At 35.4% G+C, this 12,129-nt stretch overlaps 1 protein-coding gene across 8 annotated transcripts in view; it reads left to right on the forward strand.

The window, feature by feature from the left end:
- The window catches only part of PALLD (palladin, cytoskeletal associated protein), a 200,670-nt gene that overhangs the window by 47,567 nt on the left and 140,974 nt on the right, over positions 1-12,129 (forward strand). For 2 of the 8 annotated variants that reach the window (XM_064652431.1, XM_064652432.1), the window contains exon 1: positions 6,226-6,744. The exons of the other annotated variants lie outside the window; for them this stretch is intronic. The gene's annotated coding sequence lies outside the window, so the exon portion shown is untranslated. Of the gene's footprint in view, positions 1-6,225; positions 6,745-12,129 lie in introns of those variants that run through there. 8 annotated transcript variants of the gene reach the window in all.

Below are 12,129 nucleotides of genomic sequence, written 5' to 3' on the forward strand. Positions count from 1 at the left end.
TGATAGAATAGATTTGGTGGTCCGGTGGCAGCAGCATCATCTGCTGACACCAGTTGGCATAGAGAAGGATGTACTGGTAATGCTGGAAGCCTTGTTTTAAGAACTAACAACAGCTGCTCGGCTTTTACAGAACACAAGAATTGTGTTGGTATTGGAATCTGGTCTGTTGTCCCAACCTTTTGCCTTGTCATCTTGGAAAGACAGAGTGCTAAATGCCTGTGGTTCCAGTTCCTTTAGTAATGTGACCATGGATGTTTTGTATTGTGTTCAAGCAATATCTTTTTTCTGATGTCCTTCATAGATTTTCTGTAGTAAATAATATGAGATAATGGCAGGAAATAAAATCATGGGGAAAAAAAGGGACAGAATAGAAGCAGAACTTGTGAACATTCACGCTGAAAATTATATTACAAGTGATGCCTTAAGCCCTATTAGTATTTATTTTTCTAATTTTTGTAGGCTTTATAAGTTTTATAAGTAGTAGAAGTAGACTCTAAAAGCAGCAATCCTCACTCCTTTTCCCTGTAATACAAGTAGTTTACACATTCCTTAACCCTCTTACCCCATTCTATGCTCCCCATATCAAATCTACCCCTGAATTCAGTGGCAATGTTTAGTCTCTTGTCAAGGCAAGGCCTAGGCTGTTTAGAGAACAGCCATATCAAGTCCTGAATAACAAAACGGAGTCAGGAATTAGGTGACTATGTACCCTCTGTGCTCTGAAGATGATGAAGATGGGGAAGAGGTGGTCCCAAAAAGCCCCCAGACCCAATTCTCAGGGGGTGGACCCGGGGCGGTCCAGAGCAAAGGCTACGGGGTGGACACACACGGGATTGGACAGATAGTATTATAAAATGTAACATCTCGGGCACAGCTGCGCGCGTGTCTTGTAGCATCTATTGCCTTGGCACAATTAAACCCTTTCCTTATCTCATCCCTAATTTACTGCTCCGAAGTTTTTTTCTTTAGCACCAGCCAAGCAGGCATCACAAGAGTTGAAACAATTTTTAGGTGTAGCTCATTATTTGCAACCAAAGCTGATATCTTTTTCTAACTCTATATTGGATTTATGAGAGGAGGAGTGTAATTCTCTCTAATATCTTTTAAAGTATTCATTTATTTCTGAAGATCTTCGATTCTGAATGAGCATATATGCCTTATCAAGAAAGATGTACTTGGATTTTTACTTTCTGACAAAATATAATGGAGAACCGTTACCCATTTCTGCACTCTAGGTTTGTATTTTCTCTCAATATGAGAATGAAGGTGAACTAAAACTGCAGATAGATAGATGCATCAGAGAAAGCATAAGATTCTCATATTCAATAGCAATTAGAAGAATAATTCCCACGAGCTATAACTTCAGGCAGAATATCCTCAGTGTATGAATCATATGGACAATGCATGTATTAAATAAGTAGATGAGTTGAGTTTTAGAAATGTTTGGTTCCTTCATCTCCACCCTACAATTATCACAGTTCATGCACCCTTTTAAGGTGCTTTTACATTTAATCACTCAGTAATTAAAATGGAATCTATTCAGCACTGATTATTATATACTTAACCTGAGATTACAATGGATTCAATAAATAAACAAAAGAAGTAGCTGATTCTTTAAGTTTCTGAATAAATACTTCAGCCATTTGACTTGTTTGGGCTTGGGATGCCTGCATGTGTTTCCCCTCAATGCAAAAAAAATTCCATTGAAATCAGATGTAGCTGATTTGGCAAGTAATGGTTAATAAGACTGTTCTTGGGCTTTTTGGTCTCTGGGGAATTCCTGTTGCTATTTGAATGACAGATGTATACTCTACAAGGTTCCTACATTCTTCTCTTGCTCTGAAATATCACTCATGTGGTTTGACTGACTTTCAGGCCTAAGTAGAGATGAGTAGGATTTTTATTTGTATAATTGTAACAAATATGTATTTCTATCAGTTTGTTATGATTCAACTATAAAACATTTGGAAAACCAAACTTGTCTGTACATATACTGCTAGTATGATATAGATACTAATCTTGATAGCATTTTGTTGGAGGCTGTAGCTTGTAGGTACCATTCATTTTACCAGTTATTGACTTTAAAAAGCTTTTGATTTCTTTGAAACTTCAGTTTAGGCATGACATTAATTCTGACCTTGAATTGTCTGGAAGAAATATCATCAATTAACTTATTCTGAGATATCTGAATACATCCCTTTTTATACACAGCTTATGCAGTTGTTTCTAATACCTTGTTCTTCTGCATCTCTACTGCATATATGTAAGTGAATTAACAATGTTTGTAAATAGAAACACTGGAGAACCCAAAGACAGAATTATGTATATTCTCTTGTCTTTAAAATAAGAAAGTTTTTGTGTAAAGAAAGCATTATGAAAACTTTATTTTCCTCTTATTTAGATAATATTTTCTGTAAAAGTTTATTCAAAAAATGTGGGGAAGGAGGGTAGTTCTATTTCTCTTAAATAAATATTGACTTACACTATACCTCTGTGACAAAAAAAAAAGGATTTGAAACTTACAGTAAATCTCGCTTTCAAAAATGTCTCAATGCTCTTTAGGCCCTTCAGAGAATGAAATTTCAATATTAAATAATTTCAGAACATGCAAATACTTCACACATTATCTTTACAGAGTAAAAGTTCCTCTCTAACCCTATGCCACAGGAATACTTTCACTTTTTAAAAGAACACAGATCTTTAGGAGAGAGCAAAGGAGATGGGGAACAATCATGCTTTGGGTCAGTAGTCGCAGAAACCATGGAAAGGCTGTATGGATAGAAAAAGCAAAACCTTTAAATGTTTCATAATCAAAGATAAATTTGGCATGAGATCATTTAAACAATTTAGGTATGTAGATACCAAAAGGAAAATATTTAAATTAGGAAAATACAGACTGTCTGACCTCAGTCTTCTACCTTTTTGCATTTTTCACCAGTTTTGTTTCTTTTATTAGATTATAGCCCTTGTCTTGCAAGTATTCCCTACATCCAAACACTGTGACCTTTATTGCTGAATGCCAAATTTACTTTGGCTATATTGGAAACACATTACTGTGTACAAAATACAAGACACTGAAATTGTTAAATGGCCCAATTTACCAGAGCTTTTGTCCAGTAAAGGCTCAAAAGAAGAGAGTAAAATTTGTTTTTTTTCCTCTTAATACATGATTATTATTGTATTATGCTATTATTCTTAGAAGACTGAAAAAATGAAATATAATGGCTTTTTGATGCAAGTAGTCCAGGAGGGTCCGCCATAACCTCTCTGAATGGACCTTACAATATAGTAATATGAGAAAATCTTGACTTTTAGAAGCTGCTAGCAGTAGCTCTGACATTGTTTAGAACACTGTGATCACCCTTAAGGACTCTTTTAAATCTGTGTTATTTTTTGCTGATTATAATTTCTGATGTATTATCTAATGCTTCAGAAATTACTATATCCATCAATCAATTTATGATGGCTATGTCTTAACAGTCAAAGCATTATGAACACAAACTGTGTCATTTCTGTATGTAATAAGGATGATATTTCAATGAAAGAATTTTTAATATATATTTTCTTTATAATATTTTCTTTATATTTTCTTTATAATTATGTATATATGGTAATGTATATATTTTCTTTTTCTTCCTTCCTTATTTAGAAATGAGAATCATTGGAAAACAAGCTGAATTTTGATTGATGTTCATTTGAAACTTGCAACTGAACTGTTCGCAGGCAGAAAATAAGACATATTACTTGGAGCAGATCAGCTGCAAATTAGCAAATATACAATTGTGAGTTTCCTAAATGTTGTAGAGTTTCTTTATATTTGAGGTAAATGACAACACTATTAGTGTAGTAATTGTTTATGCAACTGAGGCCCCTGAAAAATTCAATCTTTTAGTTCACTAATTACACAATAACAAGTAATTCCAGGGGTTTTGTGTATTTTTTTTCTTTGTGTTGCATGTGTTCCATCTACGTAGACAACAGAGAATAATGAGAATGTAGTGTCTATGCTAGTAATGATTCATTTGATGGATTAATATTGTGGCGTATCAGCTACTGAAACACTCAACATTAATTTGTCATATAAGGTCGGAATTTTTGGTTGTCTGGATTTCAAATTCTCCTGAAAACAGCATTACAGTTTTGGGTCTGGTTATGATAACAATGCTCAGACAGGAAAAAGGTGACAGCTCCCCATAACGTTTTTGTTTGCTTCCTTTTTTTGTCTTTATGTTTTATAACTTTACTGAATTCATATTCCGTCAGGCCTCTGCTTTTCCATAACAGCAAAACAAATTCAAGTGTCTAGACTAAACTGGGTTTTGGACTAACCTCTCTCATCTGGAGACTCAATTGCATAGGGAACTAGACGTGGGCTTATTGTTATCCATTCAAAGCGTTTGTTTTTCAGGTTAGAACTATAGTTAGCCAAGTCAACAAATTTAATGCAGCTGATGTGCAAGATAGGATAAGGTGTGGACTAAAGGCTCTCAGGTAATCTTATCTGTTCTTGGACTTTCCTTGCATGTGAAATTTTTCAGGTTAAATTTTGACTGGCAAACTTCAACACAGCAAAGGAAGCCAAACTTTGTAATGCTACCAAGTACCCACAGAAGAGTACATTGCAGTAGGACTCGGTGAACATCCTGATAAAGAACTTGGATTTACTGTAACTTTTATAGCCGTATAATATATTGAAATTCAGTCTCTAGTGAATATGCAGGAAGGCAAACTTAAATCATCATAACTTCCTTACATTCCAGATGGTTTCTATGGACTTCTGAGATTTACCTTCAACATAGAGTGTATTTGTAGTTTTAAAATTTATCACAAAATTATTTTGCTACTAGTTTTGGAAAAACGCTGTAATTTCTTTAATGTAATAGGAATGAAGGAAAATGTATTATATCTGTTCTATTAAACTTAAGCTCCTATCCAAAGCTTCATTATTTTTACTAAAGAATAAAAAAAGGGTAGATCCAGAATTACAGATGCTGGATATGGAAATCATAGACCTGAACTATACTGTCTCCCTTTTCGAGGAACAAAGTCTTGTGTAAACAAGAGGCTGGTTCATGCTGTCGTTGTTGAAACCTGCACACTGGAGTCTATTTTCTAACTAGTTTCTTCCTTCTTTCCCACTTTTATTTCAATTGTGAAGATTCGTATTTCAAAACCATTCATAGTGGAATTTGACCAGTTTTGTTCTAAAATACCCAGCACCATATCAGATGCCTCAAAATCATGGGCTAAGCTATTCTGCATGAGATTAAATGGAATCCAAAATTGCTTTGACCTTTCTTTATATTGTTATGTTTAAATTAAATCTTAATTAAACTCTTCACAGAGAGTAGCATGATAAAAGCATAACTTGTATTATGTTATCTTGTAATGCTTTGAAGGCAGTTCCATGAGACTGAAGCCCTACTAGAAAAAGTAAAGATTCTCTGTAATGTTAGCTAATCATAGAGACTGTTTCTGGGCTTATAAGTGGTTTTAGAGGTCCTCAAATTGATTTGATGGAGACTTGATTAAATACAAGTACTAAAAAAAATATTTGGGCTATCATTAGTGAATTTTTATTTTCCTTAAATTTGTTGCTTATTTATTAATGACAATTTTAAAGATTTTTTAAAAGCTCACAATTATTAAAATCAATATTCTAAGGCTTTTAACAGAAAAAGAAAATTCACAATTTTTACATTATAGCTTTCTGGTTATCCAGGAAGGAATTTAATTTCTTTTATTTTTTATGTGGGGTTTTCTTCTTTGTGCTGTGTTTATAGGTGTTGATTTTCATTTTGACAGAGAATACTGTTTGTATGTGGAATCTGTTTTTAAAAATTTCTGAAGAATCATGGCACAGTTAAACTATATAAAGATTTTTATATCCCTATTTCTGGATTATATTGTAAACTTGCAACATTTGCTATTTTGAAAATCAACACTAAGCAGTATCTGGAAATACTTAGGACTGAAATTTAGGAACTTCTGGACAGGCAAATGTGACACTTTATTATGGCATGTAGTAAACTTCATTAGTCATTTCTGTTTTTTCTCTCCAGTTTGCAAACAAATGCACACAGTGTGAAATGCATGCTGGCTGCAGTATTATGAAGTAGATCACTACTAAATCATGTGTTTCGTGACGTGTTCTTGTAAGTGTAGAGCTCCCCAGTTACAATTTAATAGCGCAATCATATGAGCTGCAAGTCACAATGGAATTTTTTCCCTACCTACTCTTGAGATCAAAATCTTAGGGCAGAGACACTCTCAGTACATGCGATAAGAGGAGAGAGAATGAGGGGAGACGGCTTACTACATGATTTCCTTCATGTTATTTTTGGATATGACTAGCATTCCTCCTCTTACACACACCCTCTTTTTCCCCAGCCCCCATCTCTTACATGCATTACAAGCTCATGCAAACACTCTCACGTACTCTGCAGCAAAAGCAAGAGCAACAGTTGGACTGAAGCCAGAGGACTTAAACTCCGCTTCCTCGTTGCCAGCAGGCTTTGTTCTTTGGAATCAGTCAGAACTAGGGAGAACGTCTTCATTGCCGATCGTGGTGGTTGGAATTTGGCAGTTCAGCTGTCTATTAAATTTTTCTGTGCTCCTCTGCGAACTAGACTGAATTTAGAGCAGCAAAGCTAAGAGCTGGGGCTGGTCAAGAAATAAAGGACCCAGAGACCATCAGCTATCAGCCTGTTTGCCGGGGGGTGGGGGTCCCTCTGTTCCACAACGGTAAGTGCCAGCATTAAATATGTATAAAGATGCAAGAAACTATAAGGTGCTTTAGCTTACTACAATAGAGGAGGGGAAAAAAAGTACATGAGTGAATCATACAGTGTGTGCTATTACAGTGGTCTTGGAACAGAGCCTAGCAGTAAAATGTTCCTCATTTCTCTCTTTCCAAAAAGCTCTATCAGAATGTATCTATTTTAGCAAAATTCCTATGTGTCTGTACAATTTTGGAAAGCTTTTCAAATGGCTTTGTTATTGTTTTTTCTGCAAACCTGTTTTGTTTTGAACCATGTATAGTATAGAGTAACTTTAACTAGCAGAGTAACTCATTTTTGAACCTGGGAAGTAAAGATTTTCCATCACAAAGGATATGAGTAGAACTAAAGTTCAAGAGGATGGTGGAGTGAAAAGGGATGAGATGCTTCCTAAGATCAGTTAGTTTATAGGCACCCAAAACAAACTTGTTTTAAATGATTGGCATTCATTCAGAGCACGTCCCCCTCCCCCTTCCTCTCCCCGGTGTTGAGAGCAAAGTGAATCTCTTTTTAAAAAGAAAAAGCTTTGAGAGTCTACTGTTTTAGGGCATGCAATCGAAAGCTAATGTAGCTAGTGTAAAAGTGTGTAGGCTTGGATAAATGACTCTGAGAGACAACAGGAATTACAAAAAAGAACTTGGTTTTCTTTCAATAAGCAAAATTATTTAGCTGTTCTTGCTTTCTGAAAGTGTTAAGACTGCTGCCTTTTAAGTTTATTAGCAAAATGTATTGCTGTTACAAAGACCTTTTTTTTCAACTCCCTGTATTGTCTTTAGGAAAAGTTTTATAATGATCAGAAGGGAGGCAGGTTAATCCAAATAACTTGCTTTCAGAAATGCCATCTAGCTGTCAAAGGAAGTTCACTACAGGGACCAATTTATTTCAAAGCTACTGATAAGCCCTGCTATCAGCATGCTATTATGTCTTGCTAGGTGGGTTATCTTAATAAAGTAATAAATAAGAAACCCTTGAAATCTGAAAGTTCAACTGCATAATAAATTTGACAAAGGGGGAAAGACCAGCTGATTGAACGTACTTATGTACTTTAAAAACAAAAACAAGCGCACAAGCAAACCTTACTGGGTCAATAGATCTGAAAAGGAAAAAATTTCCTTTCCCCTTACTTTAATTCTGCCTCCATCATTTACTTCAAGTAGTTATTCAATTTTTTTTTTTTTTGACAAGGTGAATGGTCCCTTCCTCCTACCCACTTACTAACTGCTAGTGATTAGGGACTTGTGACGGTGAACCTAGTCACGTGAAAAATATGCTGAATGAGCAAATGGGTGATTGTGCAAAGTATAGCAGTCACAGTCAATTAACTGTTTGTTTGAGATCTGTATGTTTGTTTTTTCTAATTCAGAAACTCGAAACCAAAACTCTCTCATTCTGACTTTCACCCTTCATTTGGAAGAATACTCTGCTTGGTGTGGTAGTTGTTAAAAATGTTCCGCTAAATTACGTTGCTATGGAATGACTGAGAAACAGTACTCAGCAGCATAGTGTGCAATAAGTTAGAATGTTGGGGACGTTTAGTACACATTTTTCTTACCATGTACTAAGGCATTTCTTTCTATAGCAGATACTTGCTCTATTTATGGCAAGTTATTCACTGAACAGGAATCACACACTAGAAGTAGCAAAGATTCTTTTTCAGAGCTAAAAATGGAATCGTGTTTTTCTGAGTTGGACCCCCCTCTGCCAATGGCACCATGTCAGGTTGCCTCAGCAGCTGCTTTCAGTTTCACAATTTACATGGGTGCTATAATGACATTTTTTCTCATTGATGTGGTGGAAAAATCTGACATCTTTATGCTGTTTTTCCTACTTTGATATGTTAAAGTGTATTTTCTATTGACTGTGAGGTTTGGCAATGAGTGTTGAGTTCAGAGATGGGCCTGTACCAAAATCCCTGGATTCCAACATCCATGAAGTATAAGAAGGTTAATAACTGGATCCAAATGTCTTGGCTCTGGTCTATTCCTGTTTTAAATGCACATCACTTTGGCCACATGTTTAAATTGTTTTTTGAGGTGATTAAGACTGAAAGAAATCTTTCAGGCTCCAGACAGACTTTTAAAGAGGAAGTGGCATTTGAGAATCTTACAGTTATTTAAGGAAAGCTTGCTCATTTGCTGCTTAAACTTGACTTTTAGGAGCCCCCAAGGACCTACATTCCCTTTCCTCTGTTATAACTTTATATATAAGTAATATTTTGGAACTCCTTCTGATATGTGCTGAGAAAGCGAAGGTGTTTTTGCGTCTGTCGTTTCCACTTGCTCAAGTGGATGAGAGGAGTAGCTAGCAGCATATATTCAGGTAATGCAGGGACCTCAAAAAATTTTTTTGATCCTAAGTGATCTGCCTATAAGCTTTTAGCAAAGTACCATATGCATACTAAACTGTGCAAAAAATCGTGATAGCCCGTGGTAAGAAATACTGTAATGCAATGTAAGAGGATGCACAGATTGTTGCTGAAATCATGTATATTCAGCTTTTTTAATTGATTGACTACTTCTACTCTGGCTAGCTTAATGGATTTAGTGGCTCTCTGTGAGTACAATTACACAGGCATTTGCCAGCTGCTTGTGGTATCTCTGCTTCAGCAAGAAAAGCTGTTCTTTGACTGTGCTGGCTTACTGTGGTTTGTGGCACACAACAGTGATTTATTAGGCAGTAGATGCATTTTTGTTCTCTTTTTCTTGAATGATTGAACTATGATGTCACTTTTTGTCTTGGCTTTAACCTTTTAGAAAACTTTTTTTTTTTCCTGCAGACTATTCTCTTAACACTAGGGAAGTGGGGAATGTCTCAATGTTCATTGCAGAGCAACTCTGTCTACCCCAGCACATTCCAGGGCCACCGAATCATTTGTGGTGAGAGTGATTCAGATCTGGTTAAGATGATTTAAAAGAGAGGTTATGGGCATACTGCAGTTGTGCATTTAAGAAAATACTGAGAGTTTTTACTGCCTGATTGAGACCACATGGCTCCAACTTAGACTTTTTTTAACATGGAAATTATTGGCTGGATGTACTCAAACAATTTATTTTTTTAATTGCCTAGAGGCTAAGAGTTGGGGTCATAGCATTTAATGATAAGGTCAGGGTTAAAGCAAATAGTTTTTAGTGTTCCTTTGAATAAAAGGAGAAATGGCTTCTTTGAATATTTTTCATAGAATACAAACATGCCTCTCTTAAATGAGAGCAAATACATCTCAGGAATTCTTTTGGACATTACAGGGTAGTTGGTGACCTGATTTGAGAGTGAGTGAGAAGATAAGGGAAGATCTCCCTGTCGTAAATCACCATAAATATGTTCCACTCTAAAAACTTTACGGAAAATATCCAAAGTAAAAAGGAAGGACTATGATCTCTTTTTATTGAATATAGTTTAATTGCTTGCTCTCAATTAGCATTTTGAATTGCTCTTAAGGGGATTGAAAAATTTATATTACTAAACCCTTTTTTAAACTATTGTGACTATCTCCATACAGTATATCCCTAATCTGAAAGATGAGATTGTAATAATCCATTTTCTTTTTACGCATGTTTTTTGTTCTGAAATACTCTTAATAAAATCTTGTTTTTTCCCTCAGTGCTCTCAGCTATTTCTTCTCAATTATAACATTTCTCCCATAAACTGATGCATAACATGTGATATATAACTTCCATCCAAATCTCCCTCAAATGAAAGTATTAGATGATTAATGTTATTTTATATGGATACTTTTGAAATGGGTAAACAAGTCCATGGTGTTTCAAACAGAGAATACAGATCAAAAGTTACAGCAGTGAAAAACACTGTTTATTCTTGCCCCTGGTTGGAAGATGAAGTAATAATGAAAGGCAATTCCTACAATAATTCTGCATACACTGTAATTTATCTGGAAACAATACATAAGTGGGGTTCTATAACCCTATAAACAATAGTTATGAGCTTTTTGCTATCTTTAAGTATTAGGATAATAAATTTAGCTAAGGGAAACTGTAAAAAAAGAGAATAACCAGTTATGTAGCTGTGTGCACCCATTCGAACTAGTTTCTTGCTTAACATTACATCTCTCTCTTATTTACAGACCACACGTGAACTTTGTTCTTAACTTTTAAAAAAAAAAGCTAAACACTAAAAAAAGACGCCCAAACATTAACCAGAGTTTATGAATTACTGTTAGTTAATTTCTGCCTCAAATGAACTACAATGTAAATGTTTAAAAATTATTTGCAGATTTTTGTAACTTTGAAGTGCACAAGGCACGTGGGAAAGTTATTATTATTTCTGGATAACTGCTGTGAGAATTAATCAGAGGTCAAAATGTATGCTATGGCACCTTGACATTCCTGCCTCTGGTATGTTAATGTGTTGTGTCAATGTTCAGTTTTACCGTGTTAATGCTTATGAAATATTTAGAAACTACCTGAATTGGTTTCCTACTAGACAATCCTAATTGTACGGTGAATAAAGCAGTACAGTTTTTCTACAAAAATAAAAGAAAGCATGGTCTTTATGGTGCCCAGTCTTAAAAGACTAATTTTATGCCTAAAGTCTTTGATAAATTCCAGAGCCCCTCAGTGCTTTACAGATCAAGTGAAGCAGAGGTGGGAATATCCCTGTGTCTTCATATAAATACCAGAATATTCTGTTCTTTGAGATATCTTTAGGCCAGCTTTGATAGAGTTTCTGAAAGTATACAGTTATTTGTCATTCTTCTCAAACATAGTGACTGATTACCCATTTTTTCTGACTGTAATGCTGGTGTAATCTGCATTACACTGCTCATATGTAAAATAGATGACCTCTCCTTAGCCAGTTTTTCAAACAGGAAGAGTCATGATGGAAAAGGGCTGGAAATAAGGATCAATGAATTACAGGACTTACAGGGGCCACAACAAGCATATGTGAACATTGCAAACAGGAGTAGCAGTCTTGAGTGTTAATCCTCAACCTGCTGGATTCCTATGGAATTTTTGATTTTCCACTTACAACTCTTCTTGGAACTGTTTCATATTTCAGTTTACATAATGGTTGTGAAAAATACACATGGTATGCTTTGAGGCATAGCTGGTAGGCCAGTGTGTGTTGGTAGGGGGAAGAATCTTGAAAGTTTGAAAAGAATCTTGAAATCATGGATCAGGCACCAGTCATAACTATGCAGATAGTCACCAAAGCACAAAGCGGAGGTATATGCGTGCTCTTGGATCCTACCATATCAGCAACCGTCAAACATGGATATAAGCTTGACTGCTAAGGCTGAAACTAAGACTGAAGTGAGAGCTGTGCTGTGTCTGGCAGCTAGTGATGGTGTATAAAGGCACTTTAACTGGTATCTGAACAGATAGCACAAAATAGT

This window comes from Pseudopipra pipra, chromosome 4, assembly GCF_036250125.1.
Source record: "Pseudopipra pipra isolate bDixPip1 chromosome 4, bDixPip1.hap1, whole genome shotgun sequence".
NCBI classification, from domain to species: Eukaryota; Metazoa; Chordata; class Aves; order Passeriformes; family Pipridae; genus Pseudopipra; species Pseudopipra pipra.